This window comes from Neofelis nebulosa, chromosome 8 (genome assembly GCF_028018385.1).
Source record: "Neofelis nebulosa isolate mNeoNeb1 chromosome 8, mNeoNeb1.pri, whole genome shotgun sequence".
In the NCBI taxonomy this organism is placed as follows: domain Eukaryota; kingdom Metazoa; phylum Chordata; class Mammalia; order Carnivora; family Felidae; genus Neofelis; species Neofelis nebulosa.
Genome location: NC_080789.1, coordinates 60,617,319 through 60,629,997, shown reverse-complemented (window position 1 = coordinate 60,629,997; position 12,679 = coordinate 60,617,319). Strand labels below are relative to the sequence as shown.

Here is a 12,679-nt window from a genome sequence, read left to right as displayed (position 1 = left end):
CTTTCTATTATCATTATATTTGTTATGGTAATCTGTGACCTTTGATGTAGTAACATACAATAGTAATTGTAATTGTTTTAGAACACCATAAACAATGTCCATATAAGGCAGCAAATGTGATCAGTAAATGTCATGTGTGTTCTGACTGTTCCACTGACCAGCTGTTCCCCTTTCTCTCTCTCCTCTGGCCTCTCTATTCCTTGACACACACCAATATTAAAATGAGGCTAAATAATGACCCTACAGTGGTCTCTAAGTGTTCAAGTGAAAGGAAAAATCACTTGTCTCTCACTTTAAATCAAAGCTAGAAATGACTAAGCTTAATGAGGAAGACATGTCAACAGCCAGGACAGGCCAAAAGCTAGTTCTCTTGTGCTAATTATTCAGTTGTGAATTCAAAGAAAAAGTTCTTGAAGAAATTAAAAGTGCTACTCCAACGAACACATGAGTGATAAGAGAGTGAGTCTTTTTTCTTTAAATTTTTTAACATTTATTTTTGAGAGGCAGAGCAAGACAGAGCACGAGTGGGGGAGGGGCACGGGGGGAGACACAGAATCCAAAGCAGGCTCCAGGCTCTGAGCTGTCAGCACAGAGCCCGACAGGGAGCTTGAACTCACAGACCACGAGATCATGACCTGAGCTGATGAGGCACCTGAACTGACTGAGCCACCCAGGCACTCCAAAAGTGAAACAGTCTTATTGATGACATGGAGAAAGTTGTAATGGTCTGGTTTTCTAACCAGATCAAACCAGCCACCACATTCCCATAAACCAAAGCCTAATCCAGAGCAATTTCTTCAATTCTATGCAGATTGCGAGAGGTGAGGAAGCTACAGAAAAAAAAAAAGTCTGAAGCGAGCAGAGATTGGTTCATGAGGTTTCATTTTTGTATTTTTGCTGTTTTTGTATTTTTTTTATGCCAGTTAATTAATATACAGTGTAATGCTTTCAGGAGTAGAACCCAAGTATTCATCACTTACATATAACACCCAGTGCTCATCCCAAGTGTCCTCCTTAATGCCCATCACCCACTAGCCCATCCCCCTACCCAATACCCCTCTAGTAACCCCGTTTGTTCTCTGTATTTAAGAGTCTCTTATGGTTTGCCTCCATCTCTGATTTAATCTTATTTTTCCTTCTCTTCCTCTATGTTCATCCACTGTGTTTCTTAAATTCCACATATGATTGAAGTCATATTTGTCTTTCTCTGCCTGACTTATTTCACTGAGCATAATATGCTCTAGTTCCAATCACATTGTTGCAAATGGCAAGATTTCACTCTTTTTGATCACTGAGTAGTATCTATCGTGTGTGTGTATTTATGTATATGTATGTGTGTGTATATATATATATATATATATATATATATATATGCACACACCAATTGCACTACTAGGTATTTATCCAAAAGGCTCATGATATTTAAGGAAAGAAGCCATCTCCATAACATAAAATTACAAAATGAAGCAGGAAGTATCATGTAGTAGCTGCAGCAAGTTATCCAGAAGAGCTAGCTGAGATAATTAATGAAGGTAGCCTAAACACCAATTTTTTAAATGTAGATGAAAAAGACTTATAGTGGGAAAAGATGCCATATAGAACTTCTATAGCAAAGAAGAGTAGCCAATGCCTTGCTTCAAAGCTCCAAAGGATAGGCTGACTCTCTTGTTAGGGCTAATGCAGCTAGTAACTCTAAATTGAAACCAATGCTCATTGACTATTCTGAAAATCCTAGGGCTCTTAAGAATTATGCTAAACCGGGGTGCCTGGTCAGTCAGTTAAGCATCCAACTTCAGCTGAGGTCATGATCTCACAGTCTATGAGTTTGAGCCTCCCATTGGGCTCTATGCTGACAGCTCAGAGCCTGGAGCCTGCTTTGGATTCTATGTCTCCTTCTCGCTCTCTCTGCCCCTCCCCCACTCTGTCTCTGTCTCTGTCTGTCTCTCTCTCTGTCAAAAATAAACAAACAAAAAAAGAATTATGCTCTGTGCTCTGTAAATTGAATAACAAAGCCTAGATGACAGCACACCTGTTTAAAACATGGTTTACTAAATATTTTAAGCTCACTGTTGAGACTTACTTTTCAGTGAAAGTTTCCTTTTGAAATATTGCTTTTCACTGACAATGCGCCTGACCACTCAAGAGCTCTCATGGAGTTGTACAATAAGATTGATTTTGTTTTCATGGCTGCTAACACAACTATTCTGCAGCCCATGGACCAAGAAATAATTTTGATTTTCAAGTCTTAAAAATCTAAGAAGTACATTTCCCAAGGCTAGATTTGCCATAGATACTAATTCCTCTGATGGATCTGGGCAAAGTAAATTGAAAATTTTCTGGAAAGGATTTACCACTCTGATGCCATTAAGAACATTTGTGATTCATAGGAAGAAGCCAAAAAGTGCCAACATGAACAAGAGTTTGGAAGAAGTTGATTGCAGTATACAGTATTTATAAACATTACCAGTTATTGTTCTGTGTAGAAATAATCAAACCCTGGACATTGGTCAAAATCACTATATTATGCAAATGATAGTGACCCTTGGAAGAAATTCAAGGTATAATTTTTTATTTCTGTGTTTGGGGATCTTTCTATATTTTAAACCATTTGTAAATTAAAAATTCCTGATCCATTCTGGTTGTGTCAATGTAATCAAATTTATTAAGTATATCTTACATAAAAGCATATGCAATCATTTTTATCCCATAGATTTGGGCAAATATTGACAAAACATATGCAGAATATCTTCATTATACTAAATAATTCCCTTTGCCTCTTCAAAAGCATTCCCTCTACTCTCCATGCCTGCCATTGAATTTAAGTATCCACTGATGTCCTATGGTCACATACATTACTTTTGTTTTTTTCTGGAATTTCTTTTTTTTTTCTTTTTTCTTTTTGGAATTTCTTATAAAAGAAATCACAAATTGTGAACTTTAAAGTTTGATTTCTCTTGTTCAGTCATATTTTTGACATTGACCCATTTTATTGCATGCATCCTTACTTTTTTCCTTTTTGCTAATGCAATTTAGCCAAATCCAATTTAGCATATTTGATTTAGAAAATTTAGACCTCTGGTGATCTTTTGTGATAGCCAGATTTCCCTCCCAATTCCCACACACTGGTGCCCATATTCTCTGAGGAATCTTTCCACAAGACTGAGTCATTTGCTTTGATCACTGTAACAATCAAGCACACACCATATACTGAAACGTCAATCCCTAAAAGCCTGCATCCTCCCATAATGTCCTTCTGGTAAGCGTCTGCCAAAGGGAAACTAATTGGAAGGAGTTATTCCCCCTATGCCTTGGTGAATCTACTACTCAATTCCCATTCTCCATGGCAGTTGGAGTTACAGAATTACAGGAATTATCTTTAGAGGAACATAAGAAGGACACATGTAGAGGAATACCATCACCATTTTGTGGCTTTTTGGGCATCTCATCCCAACTCCTAATTAACATCTTCTATTCTCCTTCTAATGTAGCATGATGCAAAATTCTACCTACTTTTCTACCTTGTGCTAGCGGCTCAGTTGGTCTTTAGGAGTTGATACTCACAAAGAGATGCTGAAGAATAATAGTACACTGTCTTACCTCCTGTCTTTGCTAACCTCTCATGAGTCAGCATATTTATTTGTTTTAAAGTTATACTGTCAGATATATATGAAATCACAAAATATTGTAATTATAGGAAATCACAAATTTGTAAATTCTTACAGCATGGGTCCTGTTATTAGTCAGGGTTCATTTGAAGGTAGGATTTCTGTAACTACTCTGGAAATAAAGGAGATAATGGAGGAATTGTAGCTTTTAAAAATAATGAAATAGGGGTGCCTGCATAGCTCAGTCAGTTAAGCATCCAACTCTTTATCTCTGCTCAGGTCATTATCTCACTGTTCATGAGATCAAGCCCCACATCAGGCTCTATGCTCATAGTGTGGAGCCTTGTTGGTATTCTCTCTTCCCCTCTCTCTCTCTCTCTCTCTCTCTCTCTCAAAAATAAATAAAAATAAACTTTAAAAATAAAATAAATAAAACTAATGACAGAGATAGAGAAGGAAACATTTGAACACCAGACGGAATGTTGAGGAAACTAATTCCAAGTATCTCATGTTGAAGCCTTATAGAAAATGGGTCAAGAAAGCTTAATGGGAAATCATAGTGACTCTCAGTTATTTCTGAGAGAGCATCTACTAATAATCTTAACAATAAAGTGGGTAGTTAGTTCTCAAATACTTTCTGAAAATCCACTATGGATCTAGCCTCCACTCACCAGCCTGACTACAAACTGAACAATATCCTCTGCTTCCCTTCCAACTTCCAAATTTTGTACCAAGTCCTCTCACGGACAAAATATAAATTAGAACCATTCAGAGAAGGGAACTCTCAGAAATAGCATCCCAGTTTTTCCACTCCACTGAGAGAACAACTAAGACAGTATTTGTAAGGTCAAGTTGGCAACAGACAATGCAGATACTTTAAAAATAACCAAAGACCTAGTCTCAGAAATTGCAAATTATTGCTTTTGTCATTGGCTTTGTCCATAGTGTGATATCAGTATTGGGAGCAAATTAGAAGAGATGAGACTTGTATTTCCCTGATGAAGACTGACATTGAGCATCTTTTCATGTGCCTGTTGGCCATCTGGATGTCTTCTTTAGAGAAGTATCTATTCATGTTTTCTGACCATTTCTTCACTGGATTATTTGTTTTTCAGGTGTGGAGTTTGGTGAGCTCTTTATAGATTTTGGATACTAGCCATTTATCCGATATGTCATTTGCAAATATCTTTTCCCATTCTGTTGTTGCCTTTTAGTTTTGTTGATTGTTTCCTTTGCTGTGCAAAAGCTTTTTAACTTCATGAGGTCCCAATAGTTCATTTTTGCTTTTAATTCCCTTGCCTTTGGGGATGTGTCAAGTAACAAACTGCTGCGGCTGAGGTCAGAGAGGTCTTTTCCTGCTTTCTCTTCTAGGGTTTTGATGGTTTCCTGTCTCACATTCAGGTCCTTCATCCATTTTGAGTTTATTTTTGTGAATGGTGTGAGAAAGTGGTCTAGTTTCAACCTTTTGCATGTTGCTGTCCCGTTCTCCCAGCACCATTTGTTAAAGAGACACACTCAGATATCACCTCACGCCAGTCAGAGTGGCCAAAATGAACAAATCAGGAGACTATAGATACTGGAGAGGATGTGGAGAAACGGGAACCCCCTTGCACTGTTGGTGGGAATGCAAACTGGTGCAGCTGCTCTGGAAAACAGTGTGAAGGTTCCTCAAAAAATTAAAAATAGACCTACCCTATGACCCAGTAATAGCACTGCTAAGAATTTACCCAAGGGATACAGGAGTACTGATGCATAGGGGCACTTGTACCCCAATGTTTATAGCAGCACTCTCAACAATAGCCAAATTATGGAAAGAGCCTAAATGTCCATCAACTGATGAATGGATAAAGAAATTGTGGTTTATATACACAATGGAATACTACGTGGCAATGAGAAAGAATGAAATATGGCCCTTTATAGCAACGTGGATGGAACTGGAGAGTGTGATGCTAAGTGAAATAAGCCATACAGGGAAAGACAGATACCATATGTTTTCACTCTTATGTGGATCCTGAGAAACTTAACAGAAACCCATGGGGGAGGGGAAGGAAAAAAAAAAGAGGTTAGAGTGGGAGAGAGCCAAAGCATAAGACACTTTTAAAAACTGAGAACAAACTGAGGGTTTAAGGGGGGGATCGGAGGGAGGGGAGGGTGGGTGATGGGTATTGAGGAGGGCATCTTTTGGGATGAGCACTGGGTGTTGTGTGGAAACTAATTTGACAATAAATTTCATATATTAAAAAAAAGAAGAGATGAAACTCATTCTGCATCTTTTTGTTCAATTTATAGGACATTATGTCAAGATCCTGAGACTATGAATATTTAATCCATGTAACCCACTCATATAAATTCCAATATCTTTTGCAACCTGGTTGAAAATTATATTTCTAATGTAATGGAGGAAAAAAATGAGAAAAAAGAGTGATAAAAGCAGGGTAATGAATTATATCACCACTAAAGTAGTGTAATTTCCCATGAGGCTAGCACAAGTCTAAATATTAAGCTCTAGAATATCCCAGGGAGAGTAAGACCTCTGAAACAAGGTATTCTAAAATAAATTCTTTTTACTCAGTAAATCCCAGATCTTGAAAGGAGAACTGTTTGTTCATTTATTCCTTAATAAATCAATTAACTTTTTTGATTGTTTATTTATTTTTAAATCTTTATTCAAATTCTAGTTAGTTAACATATAGTGTAATATTAGTTTCAGGTATACAACTCAGTGACCCAACACTTCCATACAACATCCAGTGCTATCACAAATGCCCTCCTTAATCCCCATCAACTATTTCACCCATCCTCCACCACCTCCCATCTGGTAACAGTTTGTTCTCTATAGTTAAGAGTCTATTTCTCAGTTTGCCTCCCTCTTTCTTTTTTTTCCCTTCACTCATTTGTTTTGTTTCTGAAATTCCACATATGAGTGCAATCATACAGTATTTGTCTTTCTCTGACTTATTTTGCTTAGTTTAATACTTTCTTACCTCCATCCACATCATTGCAAATAGCAAGATTTCATTATTTTTCATGGCTAAGTAATAATCCATCATATATGGCTAAGTAATATTCCATTATATATGCATATATATGTATACATATATTGGGGTGCATGTATCCCTTTGAATTTTTGTATCTTTCAGGTAAATATTTAGTAATGCAATTGCAGGATCATAGGGTAGTTCTATTTTTAACTTTTTGAGGAAACTCCATATTGTTTTCCACAGTGGCTGTACCATTTTGCATTGCCACCAACAGTGCAAAAGGGGTCCCCTTTCTCCACATCCTTATGAAACTTGTTATTTCTTATATTGTTGATTTTAACCATTCTGACAGGTGTGAGGTGATACCTTATTGTAGTTTTGATTTGTATTTTCTTGAGGATCAGTGATGCTAAGCATCTTTTCATGTGTCTATTTCATATCTGGATGTCTTCTTTGTAAAAAATGTGTATTCATGTCTTCTGCCCATTTTTTAACTGGATTATTTGTTTTTGGAGTGTTGAGTTTTATAATTTCTTTAAAATTTTTGGATACTAACCCTTTAGCAGATGTATCATTTGCAAATATCTTCTCCCATTCCATAGGTCGCCTTTTAGTTTTGTTGACTGCTTCCTTTGCTGTGTAGAAACTTTTTATTTTGGTGTAGTCTCAATGGTTTATTTTTGCTTTTGTTTCTCTTGCCTCAGGAGACATATCTAGAAAATAATTGCTACAGCTGATGTGAAAGGTTACTACCTGGGCTCTCTTCTAGGATTTTTATGGTTTCAGCTCTCACAGTTAATCAATTTTGAATTTATTTTTGTGTATGGTGTAAGAAACTAGTCAGGTTTCATTCTTTTGCATGTTGCTGTGCAACACCATTTTTTAAAGAGACTGTCTTTTTCCCATTGGATATTATTTCCTGTTTTGCTGAAGGTTAATTGACCATATAGTTGTGGGTTCATTTCTAGGTTTTCCATTCTGTTCTATGGATCTATGTGTCTCTTTTTGTGCTAATACCATACTGTTTTGATCACTACAGCTTTGTAATGTAACTTGAAGTCTGGGATTGTGATGCCTCCTGCTTTGCTTTACTTTTTCAAGGTTGCTGTGTCTATTTGGGGTCTTTTTTGTTTCCATACAAATTTTTATGATTGTTCTAACTCTGTGAAAATTGCTGTTGGTGTTTTGATAGGGATTGCATTTGTGTGGTATAGACATTTTAACAATATTTGTTCTTACAATCCAGGAACATGGAATGTTTTTCCATTTGCTTGTGTCATCTTCGATTTCTTTCATCAGTATAGTTTTATAGTTTTATAGTTTTCAGTATAGTTCTTTCACCATTTTGGTTAGGTTATTCCTATGTAGTATCTTATTGTTTTTGGTATAATTGTAAATGGGATTGTTGTTTTAATTTTTCTTTCTGCTGCTTCATCATTGGTGTATAGAAATGCAACAGATTTCTGTAGATTGATTTTGTATCTTGTGAGTTTACTGAATTCATTTTTCTGGTTTTGTTTTTTAAATTTATTTTTTCATTTTGAGAGAGAGAAAGGGGGGGGGAGGGAGGGAGAGAGAGAACAAGCTGGGGAGGAGCAGAGAGAAAGGGAGAGAAGGAATCCCAAGCAGGCTGGGCACTGTCTGCACAGATCCCAATGTGGGACTGGATCTCACAAACCATGAGATCATGCATGACCTGAGCCAAAATCAAGAGTCAGATGTTTAACCAACTGAGAGCCACACAGGTGACTCTGGGTTTCTTATATATATAGTATCATGTCACCTCCAAATAGTGAAAGTTTTACTTCCTCCTTGCAGATTTCGAGGACTTCCAGTACTATGTTAAATACCAGTGGTGAAAATGGACATCCCGGTCTTGTTCCTGACTATAGAGGAAAAGCTCTCCATTTTTCTCCATTGAGGATGATATTAGCTGTGGGTTTTTCATATATGGGTTTTATTATGCTGAGGTATGTTCCCTCTAAACCTACTTTGTTGGATTCATACTTTAAATAACCACATGTGTAGCACACTGTGAAACTTATTCTAGGAAGGATGACACCTTGTTAACAATCAAAATATAATTACTACTACAAAGAGGTAGCACAGGGAATTACCAAAGTTTGAGAAAATCAAAGAATCAAGAAGACTACTATAAAGGGTAAAATTAAACTAGCATTAACAAAACAAAGGAATTAACAAACAGACAAAAAACAGACAAAAAGACCATAAATAGAACAAAATGATGGTTGCCAGAGGGGAGCAGGGTTACAAAATGGCTAAATAGGAGTGAGAGGTACAGGCTTCCATTATGGAATGAATGAGTCATAGGAATAAAACATGCTGCATGAGGAACAGAGCCAATGTTATGGTAACAGCATTGTTTAGCTACACTTGTGGTAAAAGTAGCATAATGTATAAACTTGTAGAATCACTACTTTTCCACCTGAAGCTAATGTAATAATGTAACTAATGTACTAATATAACTAATAGTTTTGTGTCAACTATACTCAAATAGAAGCAAATAAACAGATAAATTGACATTTATGAATGATTAGAAGTGAATTTAGATGCCAAAGAAACCAGTTCCAGTAGGGAAAATAACATATGTGAGGGTGAATGACTTTCATTCATTATTTCACTTAATTCTTACAATATCCTATGAGTTGAGACTACTAGTCCTCCCATTTTATGAATAAAGAAATTGATATAAAGGATTAATACATTTTGTAAGTTAAATAAATTTTGCAATTTTACTAAGATATCGGGTCACTTTAACCTCAAAATCTAGGAACTGTGATCTGATCTATATGATACTATATCATTATGTGAATTATGGCTCCATTTTTATCTCTCTTTTATAAAATGTATAAATGATTTTTAATACCTGTGATGGTTAGGATGCAATGAAAAGGACACATTCTTGTCTGTAGGAGTGAAATTTTGAAGTATCTATCAAGATTTGGTACTCATATATATTTTCAGGTAGCACTTGTATATATGCAAATGAGCATACAAATGGACTTAGCATTGTAGCAAATGATGTAAAATCGATGGCAAGTCAATCCCCTGAATCTTAATAAACAATGTAATTATTAAATTATTAGAAGTCTCCTTTGGTATTCCATGAACTCGTTATAAAAGGATGAGTCCCATCCAGAAAATTTATAAGGAATGATACCCATTGTATATTGTTAACTGAAAAAGAAAAAAAGAAAAATTGCAAAAATATTTTCTGTAGTAAAACTGCATTACTATATTTAAAAAATTGCCTCTGGGTGTGTGAATATGACTGTGTTTGTGAGTGAATATACAGGAAAAAATCTCTGAAAGGATATACTATAAATATTTAATACTGGTTGATTTGAAGATGTGAGGGCAAATGGAGGATGAGTCAGAAAACATAAGGGCCGTGCCATCTGACATCATATACCATTGATTTGATAATTGATTCTCTGACATTATTTCTCAAGTCATTAAGTCTATATAACTCTTAAAATGAAAAAATGAAAAAATGAGTTTAAAATACCTTTCTGATTTTTAAAAATATTACGGGGGCGCCTAGGCGGCTCAGTCGGTTAAGCATCTGACTTCGGCTCAGATCTGATCTCATCCTTCATGAGTTTGAGCTCCGAGTCGGGCTCTGTGCTGACAGTTCAGAACCTGCAGCCTGATTCGGACTCTGTGTCTCACTCTCTCTCTGACCCTCTCCCACTCACACTCTGTCTCTCTCTCTCTCAAAAATAAAGAAACATTAAAAAAAAATTTTAATATTACAATTCTTTCTTGACTAATTCATTCTTCTTTGTTCTGGTAGAGATGTATAAATGAATAAAACCTGAGTGCCACCCTCAGTGAAGGGTTTACTGTGGTGGAGTTCAGCTCTATATTTAATGAACCCGAAGCAACTGAGAATAACTTATCTCCTGAGTATAGATTGAATGCCATGTGCATACTAGAAAAATTAAATACAGCCAAGGGGAAACCAGGTTGATTGTACACACTGGTAGGCACATGTTTGCTTTTAGTCTCACTGTATTGCTTAGCTTTCTGGAAAGATGGATGTTATGACATCACTATACCGCGTAAGACCATCCTGCCTGCATTCTGATTTTCTTTATTCTGGTCTCTCATACATTTATAGAGTGACTAGAGAAGGCAAATTTGTTTTATCTTTGGATAGTATTAATCTTTATCATATCCAGTGAGCTTTGAAATGTTTTACCTTACAGTCAGGAAGCAGTATTCCCTGGAAATTTACTTAAAGCACTCTCAGGGTTACAATAGTAATTTCTTGAAATTTAGGTCACAACAATGTTTATGCTTATATGGAAAGATAAAAGAGATAAAGAAAAATTCCTTTCCTTTTAGCAGAGGCTATATAGCAATCAAGCCTGCATTTTCTGTGTGTGAAAATGCAATAGAGCAAGGGTAAACGAATGACAAAAGTCTCCTGAAGTAGATTATGAATGCATTGCCTCCAATATTTTAAGCAAATTAAGAAAATCTGGGATTATATTTTTGTCTGGGATCATTAGACATAGCAGAAATAAAGTATGTTTTGTATTTGTGAATAAATGTATTTTTATCTTTCTCCCATTAATAAGGTTATTTTTTGGAATACATTGCAGGGATCTCCAAATTACTACTTCAACATATTTACTATTTTTAATTTTATATTTTAATATTTCAGTTTGTTCAAAAACTATTAACAGTCTCTGTCTTTTGATATGCCAATTTTGCTGAAATGTGTCAAAAATGTGTCTTTTTAAAAAAATTTTTAATGTTTATTTATTTTTGAGAAACAGAGAGACATTGTGAGTGGGGAAGGGCAGAGAGAGAGAGGGAGACACAAAATCTGAAGGAGGCTGCAGGCTCTGAGCTGTCAGCACAGGGCCCGATGTGGGGCTTGAACCCATGAACTATGAGATCATGACCTGAGCTGAAGTTGGAAGCTCAACCTGAGCCACCCAGGTGCCCCAAAAATGTGTCTTTTTCTAAAGGAAGACAATGCTGGTTGTCAAGGAAAAAACATAAAACAAGGAAAATAAGGCACAATACAATCTTTGACACTTACCACCTACTGACTTCTCCGGTTAATGCTGTAAAAAGAAGTACAGACATAAAAAGGAGCTCTTTGAAATGTGACAATGCGTAATGAGTGAATTTCATTCTAGTGTATAAAATGTGACATGTGAGAATTAATTACTGATACTAACTTGATTCATATTACATTGCCAGTGATTTTCATTTTTTAAAAAAGTACAATAAATAGCACAAATAAAAGCTGGTTGCTAAGATAAAGAGAGAACAACATAGACAGAAGTCATATAGACTACATTTTAGCAATTTGTGGTTTCTATAAAGTAAATCTTATAGAGAATTTTTTACTTAGTCTTCTAGAAAGAAGGCAATGAGATATTTTGTGATTAAAAAAAAAAAAACTTTATGAGACCCTTCTTGTACTCAAACAAGTTTAAGAGTGAAAAGACAAAGTGAATATAGTTACAAAACAAAGTTAGTTGTTAATTTAAATGAGGAACATAAAAATGATATAAAGGGACTATATTACTGATATAGCTCTATCTATGTAAATATGGATATCACTGGCTTCAAGGTTTTTTTCCCCATAAATTAAGAACTTTACTCTTATTACAGCTAAGACAATTCTAGTCCTATATTTTTATGATTAGAAATACATTTATCTAATGAGCATATTAAAAAGAATGTATATTAAGAATAAAAATAATGACAGCTATTATTAATTAAGCTCAGGAATTGTGTTTGAGTCATCAGTTTCCAACAAAGCTTTACAACAAACTAAAGTTTATACATGGCATAAAAATGAAAACTAAAATTAGATATTTCAGTCCTAAAAGCATGCAATCCTGGAAACCTGAAAACAATATCTCAATATCTAAACTACAGATATAATTACTAAATATTGTTGTAGAAATATATAAATAAGGGATGTATTGCACATATAGAAAATTTGGTTACAAGTACAGATGCTATATAAAGTCACTCGTGAGTGGACTTTTAATACAGACCTAAGAATACATTTTTCCTTTTCAACAGAGGATGTGCAAAATA

The 12,679-nt window shown here is 35.3% G+C and overlaps 1 protein-coding gene across 3 annotated transcripts in view; it reads left to right on the top strand.

The window, feature by feature from the left end:
* Positions 1 to 12,679, top strand: part of LOC131519428 (olfactory receptor 6C1-like) — a 170,107-nt gene that overhangs the window by 108,424 nt on the left and 49,004 nt on the right. The window lies entirely within an intron of this gene.